This window comes from Perca fluviatilis, chromosome 10, assembly GCF_010015445.1.
Source record: "Perca fluviatilis chromosome 10, GENO_Pfluv_1.0, whole genome shotgun sequence".
Classification (NCBI taxonomy): domain Eukaryota; kingdom Metazoa; phylum Chordata; class Actinopteri; order Perciformes; family Percidae; genus Perca; species Perca fluviatilis.
In genome coordinates, this window is record NC_053121.1 from 10,929,624 (window position 1) to 10,953,118 (window position 23,495).

A 23,495-nucleotide genomic window follows, 5' to 3' on the forward strand; every position below is an offset into this window, starting at 1 on the left:
TCGCGAGAGCTGGCAACACAGAGACGCTAACGTCAGCTAACGTTCGTGAACGCCCTAACAAAACTAATCTCTGTGATGCTAAATAGTTTTTTTAGCTGTGTATATATCTAAAGTTAATAAAAGAACATAATACGTTATTCAAATATTACTTTTCATCCATCCACAAGACGTTCACTACACGTTAAAACAAAGCCACGCCCTTTTAGGAGACAGGAAGTGTGTACCGTTTCTGTCAGGGTTGTTGGCTAGGACCCAAATGCAGAGAAGCAAGGAGAGGCAGCAGTAGAAATAATAATAATTTAATCACAACATAAAGAGACTTACAAACGTGTAAGCAGGAGTCAAAATCCAAAAGAACCAGGAACTCGGAAGGAAACGGGTAAAAATCCAGAAGCACAAAAACACAGAGAAATCCAGGAACACGGAGAAACTGATGTTGTCCCAGTTACCCGAAGGACAACACAAGGGTTATGTACTTCCGTTTACTTTGTTGAGAATTGCTCTCTAAACCCTGTCTCTTGTAAAGTAAGTAAGTAAAGTTTATTTCTAGAGCACATTTAAACACAGTTTAAGCTGACCAAAATGCTGTACAAAAAAGCACTAAGGTGCTGTATTAGCCCTTGTTTTGTCCTTTGGGTCACCGGGACCAGAAGGACAACATAAGGGTTACAGGAAGGGGACTAAGGGGACTAAGGGGACTAAGGGGACTAAGGGGACTAAAAGGACTGCCAAGTGCCTACAAGACACAAAAGACAAATGACAATCCACCAACAACAGACACAGAAAGCACGGGGACTAAATACACAAGTAAACGAGGGATAACAAGGGCCAGGTGACACAAGGGCTGGTCAACAGGTGAAAGACATCAGACAATCACAAAGGTGGGAAAACCAAAAGACAGGAAGTAAAACGCGAAACCAATTACGCAACACATAAGGGAACAGAGAGAGACTACAAAATAAAACAGGAAATGGGAAAACCAACAAAATACATGAAACCAACTAAACAAAGAAACTTGACACAGGGACTAGACGTGACAGTTTCATACCATAGTATAAAACGCCCCGCTTTGGACGCTCCCGGTGTGGTATGACGCATTGGCAGAAGACAGAACAAAACCGTAATGCGGCGTATAGTGGAATTTTGGTGTAACTCTCTGCAAGAAAGCAACTGAGTGAATGTCCCAAAATGTTAAAATATTCGTTTGGGTCTAGTTCCAATATACATGACCCGGTTTGTAATGCAGGCTCTCTGTTAAATATTTAAATATTTGTAGCCTTCAAAGATAGCCAAGATCTTCCTGATGACATGACTATAACATCATCACGGTTATTATCTCAGACTTTAGAAATATCCCCAAGAGCCACAGAAGACATTATACAACAGTTGACAGGCTGAGTAGTATTCCTCTTGATAAACTTCATAATAAGAAAACAACTTTTTTTTCTTGAGGCCCATAACGTTTGAAACTAACTGTTTAAAGACAACAGCGGCACATTTAGATGAGCATATGTACAGTCGCATCAACATTAGTTAATATGTTAGAGCCATACATGCAAATACTAAATCAATATACTGTAGAGCACATCAATGACATCAACAAGAGAGCCAGCCAGGCTTTCATGAGACGTGCTGCATTCTTTGATATGAAGCTGTATTGTGATTTGTGCTGATGTTCATCATCCTTGTCTCTTATTGTAAGAAAACAGAAACATGAATGTGGATCAAAGTAATTTTCAACAAACAATCAACTGTTTGCAGTAAATTGGTTGCTACGGTTGCTGCCGTAGGGTGCTTGTTAGTGTTATATATTGTATTGCCGAGCACTGCAAAGAAAATAACACTGGGATCCAGGTTACGATCAAAACAGTGAGGCAGCCAGTCCCAGGATACTGATCAAAACTTTGAAAAAACATATTTCAACTTCACAACTCCCACACTGATTTTCAAAAATTTTTTTACAGACAAAAACGGTGAGACCTGAATCATAAAGCGTCATGAGCTGGCCAAAAGAAAAAATGAGTGTGCAGGCAATAATCAACCTCAATGCGGCTTAACCTTACTGCACATATGATGACAATTTCATTTTCAACTTAGCATGTTTCCTTAATATCTGATGACACGTGGTCATTTTTCGATTAAATACAATACATTTATTACATATTGCACCTCTAAGTACAGTAAATATCAGACACTTTCAGACTTTTACTCAACTAATATTCTGAAAGGTGACTTTAATCTACCAAAGTCATTTTCTGGTAAAATATTTGTACTTTTACTCAAGTATTGCTTTCAAGTAATTTATACAAAACTGCTGCCATCACAAGTGTTGTTGCACTACTGCAGTAACTTTCTGAGATCAGTGGGTCTTAGCCAACAGCGAGTCAGCTCTGATATGGGCTTCAAGAGCACATCATGCCCAGAATGTGATTGTGGATCAGTTTCTGTGGATGAACCACTCTGGGTAGATGGATTAATGGTTGTAAACATGTTTTATTTGGAATCTTTCAATCTATTTCATTAACGTATTATTTTTACTCTTGCTCTGATCACTCACTGCAGTGGTAGAAAAGTCTTCTGGCACTGTAGCATTTATATTTTATATTGGTATTATTAGGATTTGCTGTTAGTTTAAAAGATTTAGCAAGCCTTCAAAAATCCTGCGAAAATGTGGTTTTGAATTGACCGAGCACAGCACTGAGACCAATTTGTTCTGTTGAAGTGTTCTGTTGAAGTGTTTATGTCTGTCTGCTTGTCAAATGTGGACTGTCAGACAGAGTGAGGGGAATAGTGAAACATGCTCTGCTTCAGATAAGGTGAAAAAGAGAGTTTAAAAACAGAAAGATGGAAAGTTGATCCATCCCTTTTAAAGAGCCGTTTCATGCAAGAGTGTGTTCTTTTCTGTCTGTTACTTAATTTGAAAAAAAAGCTAGACGTATTAACTCCCCATCTCTGCCTACACATTGCATAACAGTAATATACAGTACAGGCCAAAAGTTTGGACACACCTTCTCATTCAATGCGTTTCTTTTTTTATTTTCATAAAGTTGGCTGGCTACTTCTTCAAAGTAGCCACCCTTTGCTTTTTTATTAATAAGGGAAAAAATTCCTAATAATATATAATAACTAATTAACCCTGACAAAGCACACCTGTGAAGTGAAAACCATTTCAGGTGACTACCTCATGAAGCTCATTGAGAGAACACCAAGGGTTTGCAGAGTTATCAAAAAAGCAAAGGGTGGCTACTTTGAAGAATCTAAAATATAAGACACGTTTTCAGTTATTTCACACTTTTTTGTTAAGTACATAATTCCATATGTGTTCATTCATAGTTTGGATGCCTTCAGTGAGAATCTACAATGTAAATAGTCATGAAAATAAAGAAACACATTGAATGAGAAGGTGTGTCCAAACTTTTGGCCTGTACTGTAACTAGGATGTAAGGTAGCTTAGAGACAATCAGATGTAAGGCAGAAAGATGGGGTGGGAGAACCTAAATGGTTAGATAAAATTGGGGAATTGTATGAAATCTCTTGGACTTGTTGCTTTTAAGACAAAGGGCCCTATTTTAACGATCTAAGCGCATTGCGTGAAGCGCATAGCGCAGGTGCATTTAGGGCATGCCCAAATCCACTTTTGCTAGTTTGACGTCGGAAAAAAGGGTCCATGCGCCGGGCGCATGGTTCAAAAGGGTTGTACTTAGTGTCTTCATTAATTCATAGGTGTGTTTTGGGCGTAACATGCAATAAACCAATCAGAGTGTCACAGGGCCGGATTGGGACTCATTTTCAGCCCTGGAGTTTCATGCCTTAGACCGGCCCACTTTAGTTCACGACGGACTATATTAAAATAATGTAATTAAAACCTCAGAATATAAGTCTGCAATATGCGCACTGTTCTCTACAGCCTTGTAATTCATTGTATTTTTGAAAAATATCATTTCCAATTCAGTGCAAAAACAGTAGCCTAAGTTTTGCTTCACAGTGAAGATTTATTAGAACAGTAAATAACAGGACAGTATCAGAATCTATTTTCTTTAAGAATTAGTATTCATAAATATCCAAACATTGAAATGAAGAAAAAAATCTAACAAAAACAAATATATAAAACAAAATAAAAAATAAAGATTAAAATAAAATGTATTGCACTTTCTAATGACAGTATCATCTATTTTTCAAGGAAACAGCTGCTTTACAACTTCAAATATTTTTCACAAATATGAGAACATTAGTTAAAGAATTAAACAAGTATTGTACTGTTATGACTTTTTTTCACAGTATAACTTTCTAATGATTGTTTTATCTCTTTTTCCTCTGCATAAGTTTAGCTTCAAGGAAACATGGACAACCCTAAAACATTAATAAACACCTGAGCAGAACACTGGTCTCTGCATCTTTATCTATCACAGTGTCATTGTCCAAAGACATGAGAATTTCTTTCTCAGTGCACATCAGCATGAATGCCTCAAAGTTCTTCTGGGTTAAAGTGCTCCTGAACCTGTTTTTTATGAATTTCACTGTTGAGAAGCTTCTCTCACAGGCTTCTTGTGTGATGGACAGTGTTAATAGCAACTTGTAGGCGAGTCCAATCACATGGTAGGCATCAGTTAGTAGATTGTACTGAGAGAGAATGAGATGAACACAAATGACACAGTTTTGCTCTCTAGTTCGACATCCTGCTGTTCCATGGAAGGATCCTCATCACCTCCTTGTGGGATTTCACTAGCTGTCCTGACAATGTAACCCTCCAGAGGGGACATCTTTAGTCTGTCCCACTGAGATGCAAGGCTTCACAACTGGGTCCTGGCTCTGTTTCTGACACTAAATGAAATTTTTTACATTTATTTCTCACCACAAATATCCCATTTTTACAAAGCTTTCAAATCAAGTCAAGTCAGTTTCATTAATGTATTGCTGAATCGTATCATTAATTATCTCAGGGCATTTTTCATTGAGCAGGGCTCTTCATTACTATTAGTTCTTCTGAATGACAATCCTACCTGCCCACTCTGGTGTGTTGGGCTCATGACTGGAGCTTGGTAACGTTACCGGGCCAGGGCCTTGAGGCGGCTGCTGCTGAAGAGCTACAAGAAAAAGTTTGATACATGAACGGTGGTTTGCAGACAACGTTGTTTTGCACGGTCGCTAGCATCTTGCACTGCTCCTAACTACCTTAACGTTAGCTTACTTACCGGCCTCGTCGTCTTCATTAGTTCTTTTTAGGAAAAATGTGCTCAGCTTAGAACATTTGGCCGCATCAGTTTCCAAAGCTTTCTTTTTTTTGATTCTTGCCTTTTCAGCGCCGCCTTTGCGCTTCCTGTCCATTTTTATCAGACTTTTTTATTTTGAGCAACTTGCAAGGTGCCATGTCGGGGGCGGGGCCAGGGAGTCAAAAGATAATCACGTCATCATTAACCTGCAGGCTGCACTCTGCGAGAAAATATTAAATAAAAAAGAGTGGCACTGCGGTAAAATAATAAATAAAAAGAGTGGGACTGCTGTAAAATAATAAATAAAAAGAGTGGGGCTGCTGTGAGTGCAGGCAGCCTAGGGACAGCATCCATATTTCAACCCAGTTCCATGACAACAACGGCCCTCGCGGCCCAAAAAACAGACCGGCCCACCAGGAATTTTCCCGGTGCTCCCGATTAGCCAATCCGGGCCTGGAGTGTCATCTCCCATTCCCTTTAAAAGCCTGGCACGTTCGTACCTTGGCGCATTGCTATTATGATGGCAGATTTGCACCGTAATATTTTTATTTGTAATCTTTTGCATGTTTGTGTGCTGCTGCGCTCCCCTGTGTGTGTGTGTGTAACAAGCACAGTGTGTGCATGCTGTGCATAAGCCTATGCGCATTTTACTAATTTGTTGTTAAAATAACAATGAAATGCTGCGATCACTTCCTGCTGGCTCAAGATAGCAATACGCCAAGAATTCACCTGAAGACACCTCCCTGTAAAACCAGCACGCCCATGGGCGCAAAGATGGGCGCAGGTGCATTTGCTATTTAAACGACGTGAGCACTGGACGGGAAATTGACAACTGCGTCGGTCTTAAACTAGCAAAGACACTTGCGTCGGGCTTTGCACTGCGCTGCGCCGGGTGCAAGATAGGGCCCAAAGAGTCCAAGCAGGAAACAAACATGTCCCCTTGTGAGTATGGTGCTTTTACTTCTGGCTCTACCTTTGGCGTGGCAACAGCACAGACCGTGGGGACTTAGCTTGGGAACTGGGGGGTCGCAGGTTTAAGTGCCCAATACAAACCCAAGTACGAAGTGTGGACTGGTAACTGGAGAGGTGCAAGTTCACCTCCTGGGCACTTCTTCTTTGTGATAAAACCTTTGAAACATTAATCTTTAAAAAAAATATAGCGAACAGTGTAACAGTGGCACAAGTAGAGGAGAGTCAAAAAGTCAGCTATCTCAGTAATAATAGCATAACAATACAGTTATTTGCTAACATTAGCCAGCTTTGCAGCTGTAGCAACAAAACCTTCAAGTGTTTTGAACTGAGCAAAGAGGGTATTGAATTGAGCAAAGTTGTGTTTTGTTTCATTTGAAAGAGGACACAGCTGTTTTTTCTTTTAAAAGTTACATAGTTAAAGATAACAGTTTTAAATATTAGGGTTATTTAGCAATTAAATAGGGCAGCATAACAAGCTGCAAAGGGTGCTGGTTTTTCTGGTTGCCACTCTTTACTAGTTATTTAAAAGTCCCATGGCATGAACATTTCATTTTATGAGGTTTTTTAACATTAATATGCGCTCCCCAGCCTGCCAATGGTCCCCCAGTGGCTAGAAATGGCGATAGGTGTAATCCAAGCTATGGCTATCCTGCTCTGCCTTTGAGAAAATGAAAGCTCAGATGGGCCGATATGGAATTTTGATCCTTATGAGGTCATAAGGAGCAAGGTTATCTCCCCTTTCTCTGCTTTGCCCGCCCAGAGAAATTGGCCCACCCATGAGAGAGAGACATCATGGCTTTCAAATGAGTGAAGTGGCAGTTGGTCAAGGCCACACCCCCACCCTCCACCTTGCCCCCCCCCCTCCTCCTCAATAGTTACAGATATTTGGGGACCACTAAGGCCTATATAAAAGCATCCAAAGAGCACCATGTCATGGGACCTTTAAACTACTAGGGCCTATCTATAAAATTAGAAGTAAAGTTATTGTCTTGCTGACTGCATGAGCCCCACAGTGGTCTCAGTACAGAATAAACTACAGATGAGGACTCCATGAACAATCCAGAGACTGTTGATACTCACTCCATGCAGATGTATTTGTTACATTTTAACAACTGAACCGAGCTGCCCCGGATACATTAATTGACCACAGGCGATAGTCAGTCGAATGGACAACTGAATCTAAGTTTCATATGACTCTCTTTTTATACAGCATTTTGGGCAGTGTCAGTTTAACATATTTTACAATTACCTAATGTTCGTTACATCTTTAGATGGACCTGAACTGGTGATATTTTTACTTCTAACAGTCCTCTCATCTTCCTTTTCTTTGAGTACATCTAGGTCGTTGTGACCCAGACAGTTCTTTGTCGGCTAATTGCTAACATACATGCTAGTCAACAGATGGTGTACTTGATAAATTATTTCACTTTATTTCATCCTGGAGGGTATGGGTGCTCACATGTCCTTGGTTCCCACACCAGTCATATCAAACGATTATATTTGTTTTCACAAATTAGTGATATAGTATATATAGATATAGTGTTTCACTTATGAAATATATTAGCTTTAGCATGGCCTAATTAGTAGCATAGAAGACACTATACATGTCAAAAGACCTTAAAGGTTCAATGTGTAGGAATTTCTCCCATCTAGCGTTGAGATCATATATCACAATCAACTCTCTCACACCACGCATTTCAAAGTACGTATTACAGCTACGGTAGCCTTCACTCTTTTTTTCTGATGACGCCGTTCTCTTGCTCTTTTCAATATCCTTTTTCTTTTTCTGGGCGAAGAAGAAGACTCCTGTTCCTGAAATTTGGATTTTGAATACGTGTGGTCCTCCATGTTTCCTTCTTCAAACTTGCCGGGGCCGGGAAGCGACGATCCCCATTAGCAGCATTAGCAGCACCTGTGAGTTTATTGTGTGACAGCGAAAACGCAAAAGGCAAAGCACTATGTCCTGTATGTCTCTTACCGACTAACGTATTTCAAGATGGCGCATGAATATGGAGCGTCTACCCCAGTTCATGTGAATGCAAATGTAAAATTTCAAGCCAAAAGGAATACTTGGAATTGATGGTGGTGGTAAATATTCTTAAAAAAAAAAAAAGGACAAGTTAGTGAACGGGCAACACAGACTTTGATAATGAACAACTAAACACGTTACGCACTGGACCTTTAATCATTTCAGTGTCACTGTTCATGTTACTTTGGAACACAGCAATGCACAATTGAGTTTTTATAGTTTTATACAGATCATAATACAGCTATGCTTCAAAGAGAAAACTCCTCCACTCACTGACAGGAAACATCTTGCTAGGCTAACTTCCCTACGTTAGCCCCCTCAGATGTCCTTTGTTTAAATTAAAGATATCTCTCAACCTGCACTTCCTGTCTCTTTGACACAGAGAGAAAAGTCTCTGAAAAAACTGCTGGGCCTAAATTGTGTTTAAATATGATACACCAACTTAAAACATGAACCCAATGTGTATTGAATAAACACCCATATTGATACATGATTGATAGTGAACATTGCCAAACGTTACTTACTTACTTACTTAAATGTTACTTAAAAGAAAAGTGAATATATGTAAGGGACATGTAAAATATCTAGATCCCAAAGTGGAAATACATAGTGAGATCACATTGGTTATAATTGATTATATGACAGACATTACAAAGATTAAACTTATTATAATATTAAAAATAAGAGTGTACTTTTTTCCCACAAAACCCAAAATTGACAGAACAACCTATAGTGGGGCGGCATAGCTAACCTATTGTTAATTTTGTGATAAAAGCACCAAAATTGGTACATGAATAGCTCAATGTATTTAGAAGAGATCTGGATATTGGGCCACTGCAGATTAGCATCATCATGAGAATTGCAGACATTATCCAAAACTTTGGCGGTAGATGCTAGATCAGATCCACTAGATGTGTCAATGTCAAAGAACATCCCTTGTGGCCTGGTTTATTCTGCCTAATTCTGCCCCCGATTGGTTTACTCTGGTATTCTTACCCTAACCCTACCCTATCCCACTTCTCATGTCTAAACCTACCCATGTCAACAGTAGATCCGATCTAGCATTTACCCACTTTCGCCACACACAAGCTGCTGTTTCATGTTTTCAGCACCTTATCACAAAATTAACAATTGTTTCAATTTATTGAGCTATGCCGCACCACTAGTAAGTATTTGTTTTAGTGAACATGTTAGCAAGCAATTGCATGTTAACATAGGATGAACAGACGTCCCGGTTTGACCGGGACAGTCACGATTTTGAATTGCTTGTCCCGAGTCCTGACGCTAAAATGTCCCGGTTTACATCAGGAGCGGCGTCAGCCGATTTTGCCGGGGCTTCAGCCCCGAACGTTTTGAGTGTAGCCCTGAATGTAACTTTGTCCAGCAGGGGCTGATCTAGAAAAATATTTATGGGGTGGCGAGAGGGGGGCAGAAATTTTGAGGGGTGGCAACATATGGCATATGACGTATATATACTGAATTTAATCACATTTTGACGATAAATAGTATGTACACACTAAAAAAGGGCACAGGCTGCCATTTACAAACTCATACAGACAAACTTAATCTCATGCAATCAATGTCCTGCATTTGAGGTTTCATTTGAAACAGTTCATATTAGGAATAAGTGACCATACAATGTGATCTCACTTAATAGGAGATAGAAATATGATAGAAGTAAGGGGCATTATCACAGGAAAGGCATTAGATGTGTGAGATGGGAAGCAAACAGTTTTTGACTGTGTCAGAGAGGCAGCATTGCAGGCAGCATTTGTACAAGATTAGGAACTGTCATTGATTAGTTATAACCATCAGACTGTGTTAACACACACTAACATTTTAGCCTGGGAGAGTATTTTTAGGTTAATCTTTTTAAATGTTTTAATTTAATCTGAGAAATAGATCTAAAATACATTCTACACAAAATATAAAGACTCATCTCCCTATCTCATCACACTTTCACACTGACAACTTTTCCTAATTATTCATATTTAAGTAAACGTGAATTTTTATATTTATTTGATGTCAAAGCAATGTCTCTTAAATTTTATAAAAATGTCCGTCTTTTTCATTTGTTGTTCTTATTCATATGTAACTTAGTGTATATATACAGCAACAATTTCCATACCATGTGGACCAGCTCGACAGGAAATCGTTGGTGATGGCCCAGGCACTCTCCTTTCCCTTTCATTGTCAGAGCCCTGCACGTTATCTTGTCTCTCACTTTCTCCCTCCTCATCTTGGTGATGCTCTCCCTCCATATCTTCACCACTGTGGTGTTCTCCCACCTCCTCCTGTCCCTGGTCGCCTTGGCATTGTATTCTATCTCTGTCATGTTTCTGTTGCCCTTTTCTCTCCACCTCGTCTTCGTCTTCTCTCTCTCCTTCCACCTCATCTTCTCCGTCTACCTTGCTCAGTTGTTGATTTTCTATTTCTCTTGCCTTTCTCTTTGGTTAGAAAAAACTACATATGCTACCTTTCCTCTTCATTTCTGTAAGATTAAAAGTAACTTTACAATTTTTTCCTTGACAGACGTTGAATCAATTTTAGCTTTTGTAGCCTACTGTACACAGAACAAACGTCAGACCTAAGTAACATTATAAGCATACTTAGCAAAATAACGTTCTTCAACCTGATTTTAATCATCTCAAAATCGGCATCGCAACTGTGCTAGTACTGTGCTTGCGTTATAATTGATATTTAATCCGTGTTGACCTCTTTCCTCCTGTGTCTCCTTTCCTCGCGACTCCTGGCTCCCTCGCTTCGCACCACTCAGTTTTCCAAACAAATCAGGCTCTTGCCACTCTGGCGTCATCTCGTGCAGTCGGACATTGGAGATTCGCGCTCGGTATTTCGTGAGCTTAGAATTATAAGGTTCTATCTCCACTTTTGGCCAAAATTGAGTTTTTGACATAATCTGATCCCTTAGGTGTTTATTAATGCCTGTGTGGTGTTATTTTTGTAAAAAAATATTTTCTTAGTTAGTTATTAATAAAATAAAAAGGTTCCATCTCACAAAATAGCTGGGATGTAAAAACTTTGATGCTCAATATCTCAGAACTACCCTAAACGGAGATAGAACCTTATAATTCTCAGCTCACGATTTGTCAAATTGGCCATAACTTTTAATTCGTTGCTGCCAACTGGGGTGGCAGCAGGGGTGGCAAGGCTTTCTTTTAGGGTGGCGTTTGCCAGCCTATGCCACCCCGGTAGATCCGCCCCTGGTCCAGTTTATTTTTCCGAGGCAAATAGAACGGGCAGCTACGTGCAGGGTCCAACCGTGTTGTATTTGTTGCTATCACTTAGCAACCGTCACAAAGGTGAAGTTTTCAGAGGAATCATAGCCAAATCAGTCTAATTCATTGATGCCATCAACACAAAGTTTAGGAGCGCAATACTAATGATTTAGGTTGTTCTTGTGACGTTTCCAGTCTACGGTTCAGACTCAAACACACGGAGCTTTGAAGCAGACCTGTGCATCGCGTAGTGTCCACTCTCGCTGTAAAATGCAGCGCAGCTTCAGGTTTATGGATGCCCTCTGCTGTCGACATGCTGTGGTAGATGTGTCACATTTGAGCTCCGTGTATTTCTGCAGTAGTTTCTGTTTTCCACCTCCGATGTAGAGCAGCGTACAGCCTCTTCCCTAGCTAAACTCTTTGTCTCATTCAGACATCCAAGCGAGGCTCTGTGTCTGTCAGAAGGTCTGAGATCTACCGTATCAGCAGAGCAATCACTTAATGCACAGCAGACTATGGTGCAGGTATAGATTATCTGAAATAAAGTGACTTTATTCTTGTAATAGCCTATTATAACTTTATTTTTCACAAAATATCACAACTCCTCCAAATCTCAGAGAACACAGATATATTTTGAATGTGCACAAAGTTTTGAACATGAGCAGAAATCTTGCTCAAACATAATATATATTACTGTCCAGGGGTTTATTAATAAATTAAAATGAGTTAATGTATCATTGAGGTGATTAATTGTCATATGCACATTTAAGGAGGTTTCTTCCCCAACAAAAGACGGAAAACAGGAGGGAGAAGTAAATGATGCCTAGACTATGTGTGCAGACTCAGATATAATTAGAAAAGTCGATCTACAGGAGAATAAATAGTTGAAAGCAATACAGAATGCCTGAGAGCCTTACTGCAATATATTCCATTATGTTTTTATATTTGGATTGTAATCTATATTTCTCTTCACATAAAGATATTTGCAGTATAAATTGATTCAGAAAAAGGTAGAAATAGGTGCATAAAAATTCACCAGAAGGCAGGAAATGAAGTGTTTAATGCTCAAAATTTTCAATAAATCATTTTGAGGGTTATTGGAATAAATAACACTTCAAAAAATCTTTTTTAGAAAAAATCTCAACATAAATCTCACACTAAACTGAAAAAGGCTGTTACTGCAATGTTAATTTTACAGGAAAAACACTGTTATTATTAGATGAGGAGCCTATGATCAAAATAATGAAGTTACGTTCTGTGTCTATGTCTGACCTGGGCTGGCACATGTTCAGGTTAAAAAGCGTGTGCGTGCATGAGCATTACGGTCACACGCAAAGTGTCCCGGTTTTAGCTCCCGGAAATCTGATCACCCTATGTTAACATATCCAGCAGACATGGAGCAACATTAGCATACGTTTAGAGTTGTGTTTTTCTTCATCTCTAACTCCAGTATTCTCTCTCCTTTAGCTCTGCTTTGGTCTCCACCAACTCCTGAGGGGGAAAAAATGCTATTTTCACCAACTAGTTGCTAACTTTGTCTGTCAGTTGTTTAATGCTGGACAGGTGGTGTATTGTGAGTATTTACAATGCAAACAGCTGCCTGCTGCTGCTGGGAACGTGGTTGATGAGAGCGGAGAGAGTGAACCAAAACAGTAACGTAGAAGGCCGGCAAAACCAAAACAACACACTGAAAGACACTAAAACGCAGAACAGTGGGGAACTGCGGAGTTGGGTGATAATTCTCTGTGGGTTCATCACATAGACAGTATATAAACTGGACCAACAGATCCCGTTGCTCTGGACAGAGACCAGTGAAGGATATTAGAAGCACTTTTCTGGTGAGCGCTGAGCGTTATTGCACAGCCTCCAACTGAGAGAGACGACGTAAATGTGACGTGAGCAACCTGTCAGAAAGTTGTAAGTCTTCTGGTAGCTGTGCCAAGAGAAATCTGAGGAGGACATAGGTAACTGTAAGGAGATAACATAGGCACAGGCTAATTATTGCTAACTAAAATGCTAGTTAACATTAGTAATTAAACCTAAACAGCTCATGTAAGTCGAAACTGCCTGTGAGATTCTCCTGTACTATACGGTAATTCCTCTACTATGCGACAGTGAGTCGCTTGGTTATGACACATTCGTTAGCCTATTTTTACAAAAATGTTTGCTACGGAGCCATAACGTGAGGTACAAGGTAATGAAACCTTTTATACATTGTCGTGTTCCTTTAGAAATAAACAATGGACAAATACAGTCTTTAAACGCTTCAGATGTAAAGTTATTCGCTGTCAAAGTGACGTCAAAATGAATGGGGGTCAATGGAATGTTAACGGGAGGTGATCAAAATGGCGCCATAGGAGTTCTGAAGCGAAGCTTACCCCCTTGGTTCATCACTACGAGTGCCCCCTTTAACATTGCATTTAGTCATTTGATACATTTGTGTTATAAACAAGTAATGGTTAGTGCAGCTTTAAAGGTGCAGTAAGAGATGCTGTGCAAATATTGTTGATATTTGAACTCAACTGCCAAGCAAATACATCCCCGCTTTAAAATCTCTGCCCTGAGATTCATGGACGCGCATTTCCCGAGCAACCACTACTGTTAGAGTCTTTGCTGACTAAATAAAATATGGCAAAGTCAATGTTAGCCCATATAAGGCTGTGGATTAGCAAACTGTCGCTACTGCTGTAAAGCCAATCACTTGGGAGCAGCCAGCACAAACAAAAGCAAACGGACAAGGTTAAACTGTTTTGTGGCTCTTGCACACTTTTCTGTTTTTTCCATTTACACAGCCAGGGCTGTGTAGAAACACCGGATATTTTTTCAGCGCGCACAGAAAATAGAGAGCTAGGGGACTGTGAGGAGATATTGGCTGAATTTGACAAAAAGTATATTAACAGTGCTTACTATAACTTTAAGTCAGGTCTGCATTTCTTCTATTATAAGACATTGGTTTTGGAGAATAACATTGGACAGATAAGAAGTGATAAAGGAAAAGTTAGTGTTCTTTACTCCTTGGATGTGATTTAAAGCATATTGCTACCTGAACTTACAAACAAATTACAAAAGCTAGACAAGAAGAACCAATACAACAAATGTTGTTAAGCTTTGTTGTCTCAGAGAAAATAAATCTACACCAATAAAGACAGAACTTTGTTCTTTCTCCCCTGCTGGGTTTGATATAAAACACTGGCCAGAGGGAAAATAATCAGGAGATGAGAGGAGGGGGGGCAGGGTGGGGGGGTGTTATGGTAGCTGAGTGGTTACAGCGCATGCCACATTATTGCAACATCCTGTGTTTGATTCTAGCCTTGGGACCTCTTCTGTCTCCCCCATACCTCTACACACACACACACACACACACACACACACACACACACACACACACACACACACACACACACACACACACACAAACACTAGAGCTGTCAGTCTTCCTCTATAATACCATTCGAATTTCATTTGTTATTGTATTTATTTCGAATAATATTGGAATGCGACAAACACAATTCAACATAGAACTCTGTAATGAAACATTATGTAACAAATGTATTGAAGTGGCTCTGTTGTAAAAGCTAACGTTGCTCGGTTAGCACACTGACATCTTGTTAGAAAGCACAGCTGAAACAATTTGTCATAAACTAAGTAACAATAGTGTTAACCACGATGCTAACGGCATTGATAACTAAGCCAAACGGTGCTGTCACAACTATTTTAGTGATTTATAAGCAACCTGTTTCTTGCAGATTGTCACATTACTAAGACTACAGCTGTTAGAAGGTAATATATGAAGTCGAAGCTAACTCTGACAACTGTAGGGCAGCTAACATGAACTTCAGCTGTCTCTATGAAGCTCCCAGCTAATCTCCTATAACTCGCGACGCAGTGAGGAAACCAGAACGAGCTAACTATTGATAACATAAGCATTTTGGCTCAGTGGATGTTTTTAAAAAATTTTCCCCTTTCTCCCCCCACACTTCCCCCCCCCCCCTACAAACAGCATTACTCAGTACATAACATTAGCTCACAACGCCTTGTGTTTCTCACTCCTGTTACTTATTGTTCATCAGACATGAGAAGAGGGAGATTAGCTAACATTAGCCAACCTATTTATAAAAAAAAAAATCACATTCGAATAGTAACTTCAGCATTAGAATTGTATTGATTTTTTTCCTATTCAAATTATATTCGACTTTCGAAATTTGTTCCAACAGCCCTAACACACACACACACACACACACACACACACCAAATTATTGAAACAGAGAGATTGATTAATGCAACTTAAACTGTCAGTATTATGAGTGGAATCTCTCTCATGCTAATCCTATTACACTATTCCGACTGTGGTCAGATTTAACAGAAACTAGTAGCCTTAAGTGTGGTTTCCAGGATTCAAAGTAGAGCATAAATTGCCTATATATCAAACACCACATGTAAAAGCTGCTAATGTATTGTCTATCAATTCCAATGCAGTGTATAAATAATAGTTTTTCACGTATATGCTTATACTTTTCTATCACAAAGGCTCAGCTGCCAACACGATGAAAGCACTAAAAATGTCAAACACTACCATGTGTCATAATTACTGGATTCAATTCACAGTGGATAATGACAGCCTTCCTCTGTCACACAGACCACACATTGCTCTGATGATGTGTGTACAGTGGAGGTGATGATGCGTCTTGCTTATCTAAATGAGTTGTTGCTTCGGGCTAGAATTTTTTTTTTCTCATTGCAAAAATATATTTCTAGAAAGCAACGCAGCATCTGGCAGCAGATGAAACACTGATTGCCTCTGGGGACTAAAGAGAAATGAAATAAAGAAAGAAAGTGGGGCAAGGGATTGGAAAAGAAAACATTGCATTAATCAGCTGGCAGTGGTTTTGGACCAGCACATGGACCACAATGGAACTTTGCATTAGTTGTGGAATCCAGCTCATTCCAGCTGCCCTACTTTTCACAGCAAACACAAAAACCTGTGCAAGCTGCTCCTTACATCTAGCACATACAGTATATGATAACATGACCCTTCATAATATTTTGCAGACTGGATATATATTAGTGCTTTCAGTTAAACGCATTATTAACGGTGTTAACGCAAACCCATTTTAACGGCGTAAGTATTTTTAAAGCATTAACGTTCTTTTTGGCCTAGCAAACTTTGTAGTTTTTTTCACATGCTGTTGCAACAACTAGTAACTTTAGAAAAACTACAACACCACACCAGATCTAGCTAGACCAGAAAAAAAAACAACAGGCACGCCGCACACACTTGTTTGGGCTTGTGAGCCGGCCAAAGAGTAGTAGGCTAATGTTATGTTTTGAGTGGATGGTGAGCGCAAGACGCCGAAATGGATGCCAATAAGATTCTGAATGGAAAGTTTACTTTTAAAAAGTTGCCAAATGGTTCCATTGACAAGACCAAAGTGATCTTTGTGTTTTGTTGTTGTGAGCTGAGCTATTATTGCAGCACGTCCAGTCTGAAATACCACTTGATGGCCAAGCACACAGCTGATGCGAATTCTCCGCCTCTCGTCAAAGCCAGGCGACAAAAGCACAAAGCAAGCCGATCCACTTTTTCATGTTGATAAGAGCATTACAATTCGAAAAATATAATGGGACAATAAGATATCAAGGGACATTTAGAATAAATAAAAATGTGTGATTAATTGCAAGTTAACTATGATATTAATGCGATTAATCTCGATTAAATATTTTAATCGTTTGACAGGACTAATATTTTTTTTCCTGAATGAAACCCTGTACATAACACAACAAAAAACATATCTGAAATAACATGAATTATGTAGGACGTTTTAAGCCTTGGAATCTTTCTCTTAAGGAAAAATCTAACTTAAAAGGGAAATAATTTCAGTTATTTCCAAAGCAAAGAATGTTTTAGCAATACAGTTATTAATAAGATATGAAGGATAACATTTTCCTGGACGGAGGGCCGTTGATGTACACTCACCTAAAGGATTATTAGGAACACCCTACTAAGACCGTGTTTGACCCCGTTTCGCCTTCAGAACTGCTTTAATTCTTCTTGGAATTGATTCAACAAGGTGCTGGAAGCATTCTTTAGAAATGTTGGCCCATATTGATAGGATAGCATCTTGCAGTTGATGGAGATTTGTGGGATGCACATCCAGGGCACAAAGCTCCCGTTCCACCACATCCCAAGGATGTTCTATTGGGTTGAAATCTGGTGACTGTGTGGGCCATTTTAGTACAGTGAACTCATTGTCATGTTCAAGAAACCAATTTGAAATGATTGGAGCTTTGTGACATGGTGCATTATCCTGCTGGAAGTAGCCATCAGAGGATGGGTACATGGTGGTCATAAAAGGATGGACATGGTCAGAACAATGCTCAGGTAGGCTGTGGCATTTAAACAATGCCCAATTGGTACTAAGGTACGGAGCCCCCCTGGTCCGACTTTGTCAAAAAAATTATTTATAACTATCTTGTGGCCTCAAGATACTATCTCGTGGCCTCAAGATAGTATCTCGTGGCCTCAAGATCCTATCTCGTGGCCTCAAGATCCTATCTCGTGGCCTCAAGATCCTATCTCGTGGCCTCAAGATAGTATCTCGTGGCCTCAAGATACTATCTCGAGGCCACAAGATAGTATCTTGAGGCGAAAAAGAAATGTTGGGGACGGAGCACAGATAGACGGGCAGGACAGCGGAGCCGGAGCCGGAGCCGGAGGACAGCTATGGATGTTTGGAGGATCGGCGCGTTGGCGTTGTGCGAGTGCGATTTGGGCAAAAATAGAAAATCTGATTTCAACCAGTCTATAGAGAAAGGGACTACAGTCTTTACCCTTTTCTGTTTGAGGGAGGGGGGGAAGAGGGCCAGCAGCACGCAACGTCCACTCTGCTTTTCCCGTTCGGGCCACAACGCCAACGCGCCGATCCGCCAAACATCCACAGCTGTCCTCCGGCTCCGCTGTCCTGCCCGTCTATCTGTGCTCCGTCCGCTCCTCTTTCCTCCTTGTGTCTCAGCCATTCATTATCAAAATGCGCTCCCGGTGTGTTGGAGCGCGTTCCGTGTTCCTCCAGCATCTCTCCTGATGAGATCTGCCTCAGGTGCGCTGGGAGGAGTCTTCAGTGCCAGGCAAACCACAACACCACAGATAGACGGGCAGGACAGCGGAGCCGGAGCCGGAAGACAGCTGTGGATGTTTGGCGATTCTCAGCCATTCATAATACAAAATAAAGAGATCGTATCTTGAGGCCTCAAGATACGTATCTCGTGGCCACAAGATAGTTATAATACATTTTTTTTGACAAAGTGGGACCAGGGGGGCTCCGTACTAAGGGGCCTAAAGTGTGCCAAAAAAACATCCCCCACACCATTACACCACCACCAGCAGCCTGCCCAGTGGTAACAAGGCATGACGGATCCATGTTCTCATTCTGTTTACGCAAAATTCTGACTCTACCATCTGAATGTCTCAACAGAAATCAAGACTCATCAGACCAGGCAACATTTTTCCAGTCTTCAACTGTCCAATTTTGGTGAGCTCGTGCAAATTGTAGCTTCATTTTCCTATTTTCAGTGGAGATGAGTGGTACCCGGTGGAGTCTTCTGCTGGTGTTGCCCATCCGCCTCAAGGTTGTTCGTGTTGTGGCTTCACAAATGCTTTGCTGCATTACTCCATTGTAACGAGAGCTTATTTGAGTCAAACAGCTGTAATCAGTCAGCCCATTCTCCTCTGACCTCTAGCATCAACAAGGCATTTTTGCCCCCCAGGACTGCCACATACTGGATGTTTTTCCTTTTTCAGACCATTCTTTGTAAACCCTAGAAATGGTTGAGTGTGAAAATCCCAGTAACTGAGCAGATTGTGAAATACTCAAACCAGCCCGTCTGGCAAAAATGCAAAAAAAAAAAACCAAACTAAAAAAATTTTTTTTTTTTCTGGAAAAAAAAAAAAAAAAAAAATTTTTGTTTGGAGTTCAGGAGAATGTCTAGACCTGGACGACACCCCTAAATGCATTGAAGCAGCTGCCATGTGATTGGTTGATTAGATAATTGCATTAACGAGAAATCTTACAGGTGTTCCTAATAATCCTTTAGGTGAGTGTATATTGCATGTGTGAGTTTTGTAAGTAAGACCAGGTTTGGTCTTCTAGAGAGCTGATTCCTCACACACACTCTACGATCAGCCTATAAAGAAATGGGAGGAATGTTTTGTATAGTTTTTAAAGACTATATCAGAATTTTCTTACTTTGCACTACTAGCTCAACTATAGTCTTGCATTGCCAAACCTATCTCTACAGCGCTGTGGAGTATGGTCTGTCTACACCACACATACATTCTGGGATAGGAGAAACAAAGATACTCTGGTTTGTTTGCATTTCTTTAAACCAATTACAATTACCTCAGGTAATACAGTAATGTGAGCTATTTAAAATAGCTGGATACATGTTTAAACCTCATTTGCTCCTACCAGTGTATCGGTATGTGTACTTCGTCCACAGCAATCCCACCAATCGTTCCCAGTTAGTAAATGCCATAAACAATATTCTTTGAAAATCTTTACAAACATTTCCTGAAAGGACAAGCAGGCCTGTCTTGTTGCACGGTCAAAAAAAATTTCAAAACTTGAGAACACAACCACATTCCAAGAATGGAAAGTGAGGGACATCCATCAGACAATTATCCTGGAAATGTACTTCTGTTGATCCAGACTAGCTCAACTATAAATGATGTACCTCACACTTGTACTAACCATTCATGAACGTATGATGTACAGAAATTTTAATCCAATATTATAGTTCCTGGAAGCCATTCATTTCTCACTAAAATCTAAATCTATTAGCAGCCACTTGAAACTTGCTTGAAATGTGTCATTGATTCCGGTGAACGTCAAGTCTGCATTCATATTCGTCAAAATGACACTGTAATAAGGTAATGCAGTGCAGGCTTTTAAAATCAATCAAACACTAGTTCATTATCATATTGTATGGAAATGACTGGAAAGCAGCTTGCAAAATCACAGGTATGGTCCTCTAAATATCTGTTTGGCAAGATTATATTGTGTATATTATTGTAACTAAGTAAGTAACTAAGATGCTGCTATGCATTATTTTATTTTATTTGCTCATTTGTAATCTAAAAACAGGTAAGACCCGTATTCCAGCATGCAGTAAAAGTTAGGAAACACCTACACCTAGGATGGATTGCATATATGTTCATATTCAGAGCTGTGTTAATTTTTAATTTGTATATTAGCTCCTTTCACCTCTGTGCCCTCAAGACCAGAGCAGTTTTCTGTCAGGAGAAGCCGGCCTGATAAAACGGTTGGTTGCAGTAGGTTGAAGATACAAATTCATGTGGCAAAGTTCACTAAAGTTTCATACAGATTTAACTTGCCTCTGCATGTGAATCCATTGATCGCATCATAATGATTTAAATTTAACTGAAATGGGGGAAATAGGGGAAGAAGCTGAATAAGACTTTCCGGCTTCTCTCCTCTCCTGCACGGTAATTGCTTGTTTTTAAATTCTATTGCATGTATGTCATATGTTTGTGCAAAAAAAACGGAACTAAACTACAGACACAAAAAAAGTATCTAACAAAGCGTCAAAAATGTCGAAAAAAGCGACAAACGTCTATAAAAATAGAATGTTACAACTGTCATTTTTTCCACAAATGATGTAGAAAAGTGAAGAAGAGAAAAAAAAGAAGCAAAGAAAAAGAAAAATCACCGCTACATCCGTTCATACCATAGACAGTATATAATGGACCAACAGACCCCGTTGCTCTGGACGGAGACCAGTGAAGGATGTTAGAAGCACTTTTCCAGTGATGGCCAGCTTTACTGCGCAGCCTCCAACTGACAGAGACAACGTAAATGTGACGTGAGCAACATGTCTGAAAGTTGTAAGTCTTCTGGTAGCTGTGCCAAGAGAAATCTCAATCATTCCCAATCTTACAGAGACGGAGAGCGTAGGTATATGTAAGAAGATAACATAGACACAGGCTAATTATTGCTAACTAAAATGCTAGTTAACATTAGTAATTAATCCTAACAGCTCATGTAAGTCAAAACTGCCTGCAAGCTTATCCTGTACTATACGGTAATTCCTCTACTATGTGACACAATCGTTAGCCTATTTTTACAAAAACGTTTGCTATGGAGCCATAACGTGAGGTACAAGGTAATGGAGCCTTTTATACATTGTCGTGTTTCTTTAGAAATAAACAATGGACAAATAGAGTCTTTAAACGCTTCAGATGTAAAGTTATTTGCTGTCAAGTGGCGCCAAAATGAATGCTAGTCAGTGGAATGCTAACGTGAGGTGATGGCCAGGTAGCAACAAAATGGCGCCATAGGAGGTTTGAGTACTGAAGCGAAGCTTACCCCCTTGGTTCATACCTTTCAAATGGAATCCTACAACAATTAAAGCAACCCCAAAGCAGTTTTCCTCTTCGGCCCCCCTACAGGTTGGAAGCGGAATTGTCCATTACCGCTGTCATTCGAACTACAGATCCGCTACCTGATCTGGCAATCTTGCGTAGTGCGGTTATAGACAATAGAGGGCCGCAAAGCAAATGCAGAACGCAAAGCGAATGCAGAAGTGCCGTTCACTCTGTTACAAGGTGATGAATCACTGAAACCATTTTGGAAACATTATTTTCAGGTACAAAAGAATCTTTGATGTTGCTTTAATACAACCGTGGGCCATTAATCCCCCGAATTGTTCCACCGCTACATCCGTTCAGATCACAACAATCTCAGCTCCACTATTTCTTGTTTTAAGTAACTGGAGGTTTTGGGGGTCCGACATGCCCGGTAGTGTTAATTTCGTCAGACGAGACGAGACTAAATATGTTCGTCAACGACCTTTTTTTCCATGACTAAGACGAGACGATGACGAGACTGCGCCAATGTCCAAAAACGCTGACTAAGACTAAATTAACATGCATTATTGTTGACGAAAAAAGACGAGACTAAAATGTTTGGCATAAAATAAAAACTAAGATAAAATCTTTCTTCATTTTTGTCTACAATCGTCTACTTTTTCATCATGAGATAGAATATTCAGCTGTTACTGAGACCCGGTGCTACGGCACCGACAGGTGCCCTAACGACCGTTATCTACCGGACCTAATCGCCTGCGCTTCTCTCTGATGCTCCTAATCGGACGTTAGAGTCAACCGAAACATCGCTGCACGGGGCGCTAGTTAACACTACACTTGGCAGCAGGTAACGTTAGCCTACCGTTAGCTAGCAGTTGGATTTAACACAGTTAAAATGCTGACAGCTACGGTGTAAAGGTTTGTCTCTATTTCCAACACAAGACGTACGACAGTCTGCAGCTGCCGTTGTCTGAAAAACAACACATGTTGCGTTCACTAGAAATACGTTTCGTGCGGCATTTATTTTATTGTAAAATATCCTTTCCTCATGCAGTGGTTGTTTTTGTCGTTAAGGAAGAGGCTCAATATTTATATAACTTATATATATATATATATATATATATATATATATATATATATATATATAGCATTTATTTATTTTTATAACTATTTGTCTGAAATGGTTATCAGAAATAATTTATTTAAAAAAAGACTAAAATGTTTTGACTAAAACTTGACTAAAATGGCGAGACTTTTAGTCGACTAAAACTTGACTAAGATACCTTGAGTTCTCTTTTGACTAAAACTAGACTAAAATGATGAGACTTTTAGTCGACTAAAACTTGACTAACAAAAATGTTTGGCACAAGACTAAGACTATTTAAATTAAATTAAAAATAGGTGACAAAATTAACACTAATGCCCGGGTGCTACGGCGGATTCCCTACCGAAGCATCCCAACAATGCAGTCAACGTCAAGTCAACTGATGACTACAAGCAACTTTACGTCTCGCATTTCAGCGACTTCATGCCTCGCATTCCAATCATCTTATGTTATTAAATCGATCAAAACGTATCTGGTTGATGGTTTGGTCCTTGCTAGTGAATATACGGTATATAGTGGAATAATGGCGTCCTGAGCAGGCTCCTTCTGTGTGTGTCGTAATCCA

At 39.8% G+C, this 23,495-nt stretch overlaps 1 long non-coding RNA gene across 1 annotated transcript; it reads right to left on the reverse strand.

Annotated features, from left to right (window-relative positions):
- Nucleotides 1-4,789: 4,789 nt before the first annotated feature.
- Nucleotides 4,790-5,234, reverse strand: LOC120566484. The gene is made up of 3 exons (XR_005640410.1): nt 5,193-5,234; nt 5,001-5,084; nt 4,790-4,821 (listed from the first exon to the last, which is right to left on the reverse strand). It is a non-coding gene; the product is annotated as an uncharacterized LOC120566484 (long non-coding RNA).
- Nucleotides 5,235-23,495: the final 18,261 nt, after the last annotated feature.